General features: G+C 42.2%; 1 pseudogene; it reads left to right on the plus strand.

The window, feature by feature from the left end:
• The first annotated feature begins 3,187 nt into the window (after positions 1 to 3,187).
• On the plus strand, positions 3,188 to 3,297 carry LOC112471321 (annotated as a pseudogene).
• The last annotated feature ends 1,887 nt before the right edge of the window (positions 3,298 to 5,184 follow it).

Consider the following 5,184-nt stretch of genomic DNA (forward strand, 5'->3'; position numbering starts at 1 on the left):
TGGAAACAACTCAAATGTCTACCAATGGAAGAATAATCAAAATGTGGTTTATCCATATAATGGAACATTATTTGGCCATAAAAGAAAGAAATGATACATGCTACAACATGGATGGACCTTAAAAAACATTTCACTATGTGAAAGAAACCATTTACAAAAGACCACATATTATTATATGATTCCATTTATGTGTATTTTCTTTTGATCTGCAAGGTATCTTCCTGTGTCCCTTCTCCCCCAATGCCAGTATCCACCCATCCTCAAGATTTCACAGCCACTCCTCCATTCTATACTCAGGGCCACAGCTCTCGATGCCATCACCATCTTGGATCACAGCCACAGACTCTTCCTTGGTTCCTTGGCCCCGGGGTTTCCCCTCCAACCTACCCCATGTACCAGCTGCCAGAGCAGTCTCCCTGAACACAAATTAAAACCCTTCAGCTGCGTCTCCATCATCAACCAGATTAAATCAACCCCTCGACGTCACAAACAAACTCCCAGGCCCATCACCCACCATTCACACGACAGACATCCAGGGATCCAGCATCACCCAGCGAGGTGAGGCATCCTGGATCCTGCACTCCCACACATTTCCGTTTCTGCCTCTGTGGTCTTCGCTCTGCCTGGAATGCCTGCCCTTGCCTTTCTTGCCTAGAAATATCATGCCATCTTCCACACAGTTCAAGCCTTCCCACTTCTCCTCGGACTCTGAGCTGCCCGACATCTTCGCAATCTTCATGTGCCCAAAACATTTAGAAGACTGTTCACTGACCAACGCTGGGCGAACCTCTGAAAGACGGGAGCGGTATCTCCTCACTGCTGTATTCCCAGGAACTAACACCGAGCCTGCGTTGCATACAGTAGGTTCTCAATGAAAATGTGTTGCAGGAAAAGAGGGAGAAAGGGTCAGAGGAAACGAATACATATATGTCAATAATTTAGGTACCTATTTTATTTATCAACAAATAATGTCTCAGATACTGGAAGCTTCTGTCCTCTTTAAGTTTTTTTTTTCCCAGATTCCCCCAGTCTGAGCAAGAATAAAATAAAAGACTGTCGTTGATAACAACAATAGCAGCAACAAGGAAATCTTCAACACACCCCAGCTCGAGCCCCAGCCAAGGTAACAACAGGAGTCCTGCCTTCCTGGAATCTTGGTCACTTTAGAAGTTCTGCCTCCAAAGCTACTTGTAAACAGCGACTGGTGGAGAAGGGTGAATCAGAGTCAAACCTGGAGATGTTATAAAGGTTTTAGGATCTTGATCTTCATCTACCTCCCAAATCTGTGAGCTTTTGGAGTTTTGCCTTTATTTTTTCTGGCTTGGTGAGCCCTACAGATGTCTCATGCTCTCATCTCATGCCCAGAGAAGCCCATCTAGACTCTGATAGCCCCTCTTTTCAGGTAAGATGCCACAAAAACAAAAATAATAAAGATCCCATCTGTCTCAAGGGGGTGATATGATGGTTTACAAATCATTCTAAAGGCCCAGCTAGCTCTAAGTCTCTACGATACCCAGTAGGGAACAAAATAATATAAAATAATGCATGAGCCCCATTGAAGACTTTCTTTTCAAAGATAAAAATGCAAAGGTGTAGTTCCCGGTGATTGAAAGCAAAAAACAATAAGGAGTGACATTCCAGATTGGTCTTGATCACTCCTAACTGATTTCAATAATCTCCCCATCACCCTACCATTATAATTTCCTGCTAATTACTACAAGCAGTTTTATTAATATACTTTTCAGCCTCATTAAATATTACCTTGGGCCTAACATTAAAAATGATGAGGCTCAGTAATCTTAATGAGCATCCGAGTTTCATCGACCCCTGAAAACCCAGACAGCAGAGAACGGAAAGCGTTGCCGAGCTGCTCAGTTCCCCAGGCGTGTACAAAAGCAACTTCAGAGACATGAAAGACGCGAAGTGTAAAGCCCCAGATGAAGCCTGACAATGGAAACACGCGAGTTTGCCCAGACCTTCTCCACGTACTGTCAGATAAGGGAGAGGGGCTTTGTTGAGAAGGCATTTTCCCTTTATCTCTTCCTCCTCCTTCACTCGATGTACACACAGTATCAGTCAGCACAATTTTCACTAATATCAAGTCTTTCTTGTGACTCTGATAGACAGTGCCACTGGTGATCGTGGGCTGGGCAGAGGCAAGACGAGACGTATGAGATGCTCACCGCGCTAGCCAACAGAAATCCGTGGCTTTCTCTGAAATGGTGGCGGAAGCACAAAAGAGAGGCAGTCATGGACCAAAGAAGATAAATTTTATTTTTCTTTCCTTCCTGGCATGACCAGAATTGTCTGTATTTCTCAAGCAACAAGCTGGGCAAGAAGAGTGAGATCAGCTTCCTGGTCCTTGAAGTAAATTATTTATTAGAAGCTGAATTTATTGCTCTCCTGACTAAATTATCAAAACCTTCCAATTTCCAACAGCAGTTGTACTATAAGGTCCCAAGGTTCCTCATGTTTCTCTTAGCCTCCAGGTTGGAGATGAGTGGGGAACAAGAAATGTGGGGTTGGTTTAATAGACTATCCCAGATTTACTGAACCTACCTTCGGCTCAAGATCTCAGAGAGATTTTTCAATGTGTCAGAGACCAATAAATTGAGCACAATATAAAACCGTTAAACGTTAGAGAGGAACCTTTGGTATCATCTAATTTAATTCACGTTTGGTAGATATGAAAACTGAGACGCAAAAAGAACTGGTCCACTTTGGTCGCATGACAAGAGCCAAACCTAGAGCTTGAACTTTCGGACACCCATCCATTACACTGCCATTGATATTGTTAACCTTAAATGGTGTTTTTAACTGAGACAGAGGCAGAGACGGCCATTACCAAAGAATTGGGGGTTTCCTCTTCCATGGTGTAGTGCTGCCTTTGGGACATGGCTGCCACTAGAAACTATACCTTCCCATCCTTCCTCACTCACATTCCACCCCCTCTCAGCTGAGTGCAGTCATAGGAATGCATTCGAGCCAATGAAATGAGAATGGAAGTGATGGACAATGCCACTTCCAGGCATGACCCATGCAAACCTGCGACCTGGTGCTCCTCCATGCTCCGCCGCTACGTTATGGCTGGATCCAAGAGACTTCAAGGTCCTAAGAGATAGCAGAGGTACAAAATAGAAGAGACCTAGGCCTCCAAATTATCTTATAGAATAAAACCGTTTAAAGATGAGGCACCACCATGAACAAGCCCGATCCCGTCTGACCTCGGAAGCTAAGCAGGGTCGGGCCTGGTTAGTACTTGAATGGGAGACCACCTAGGAAAATCAGGTGCTATAGGCATAAAAAAATAAAAAATAAGGGATTGTAAGATGACAAGGTCCTTGCAATCCGTGGGGTCAACCAAGGATTGCCTTGCCTAAAAAAATTAAAATACATTAAAATAAATTAAAAAATCAAGATGAGGCATATACTCATGGTCTGTTGCTGGAGTGAGATATAAAATTTAATAGTGTGAAGCTACTAAATGTTTGGGGTTTGTTTGTTACAGCGCCTACCACTAACATACCATATACAAGACACATTTTATACTTGAAGGGAGTTTCTCAATTGCCTCGCCTAAAAAAATTAAAATACATTAAAATAAATTAAAAAATCAAGATGAGGCATATACTCATGGTCTGTTGCTGGAGTGAGATATAAAATTTAATAGTGTGAAGCTACTAAATGTTTGGGGTTTGTTTGTTACAGCGCCTACCACTAACATACCATATACAAGACACATTTTATACTTGAAGGGAGTTTCTCAAAATATAAAGCCCGAAGAAAAAACCTAGGGCCCATGAAAAAACTTCGTGAAAACAGTGGAAAAACATTTACAAACCAAATTATTAAAAAGAGTATTATACCAACTTACCAACTTTCTAATCAGACTAGATTAATTTCTCCAAGTCTTTCTAATCAGACACAGATTAATTTCTCCAAGTCTCTGAAGGGGTTAAAAAAAACCTTAGTAAAGATGAGCCTTGAAAACAAAGTGAGTATTTTCACAAAGAAATTTCTTCCACAAGTGTCCTACACCTGATTCTTTTCACTTTAAAATTGATGGCAAAACGAACTAATGATTCATGCAACCGCTTTGATGGATCTTCAGGGCACTATGTTGAGGGAGAAAGGCTAATCTCAAAAGGCTGATATAAGATTCTTAAAATGACAAAATTATAGTGATGGAGAACATAGTAGTTGCCAGGATTAGGGGCAGGGGAAGAGTGTGACTAACGAGAAGTAAGGACCACAAAGAAATTTCTTTGCGGCAATGGAATGGCTCCACTTCCTGATTGTTGGAATGGTCACTTGGATCTACACACATGATAAAATTTTACAGAGCTATACACCAAAAAGAAAGAGAAGGCGGAAGGGAGAAGGAAAGAGAGGAGGGGAAGAGGGAGGAAGGGAGGCAGAGAGGGAGGGGAGAGGGAGAAGAAATAAGCATGTCAGGACTGATGAAGTCTCAATGAGGTCTACCTATTAACAGTCAAGTTTCTGGTTTTGACAACGTACTGCGGAATGGAAGATATTACCTTTTGGGGAAAAGTAGATAAAAGGCCCAGGGAACTCTCTATACTATTTTTGCAACTTCTTGTGCATCTTAAACTATTTCGAAGTAAAAGGTTAATTTGTTTAAGTGATAGCATAGGCCCTGAACCATGAAGTTTTGAGTCAGGAAATAGGCCTTGTGATGAGCCAACATGAGTGTGATAACTGGAGAGAATTTAGGAGCCAGTTCGTTTTAGAACTCTCACAATTAATTGGATGATTATCTGTTTAGTTTTTGTCTCCCTTCTAGAATATAAATGTCACAGACCGAGTCTGTCTTGTTCCCTACTCAATGCCTAACCCAGTGTCTGGTACATAGAAAGCACTCAGTGAATGCCTGTTGCTTGAACAAATGAATGAAGCCATCAGACAAGGGAGGAATTACTCTCCACGGTTTGCAAAGAAGCAATGGTATGCGGAGATGTCAGTGCCTTGTGTACACAGCTGGAGGGTGGCGGGATAAACACCAGGGCTTCTGGAAGGCTCAATGGCCTTCCCGTGGCACCATATGTCTCTCAACAGCTCAGACTTCTGGTAGTCGCTTTATCTTAGGAAATAGAACGTGTGCAAGAGAAAATAGAAGAGAGAAAGAACAGAAGCGAGTAAGAAAGAGAGTGAGCAAGTAAGAGC

Source organism: Pteropus alecto, unplaced genomic scaffold (assembly GCF_000325575.1).
Source record: "Pteropus alecto unplaced genomic scaffold, ASM32557v1 scaffold45, whole genome shotgun sequence".
Taxonomy (NCBI): domain Eukaryota; kingdom Metazoa; phylum Chordata; class Mammalia; order Chiroptera; family Pteropodidae; genus Pteropus; species Pteropus alecto.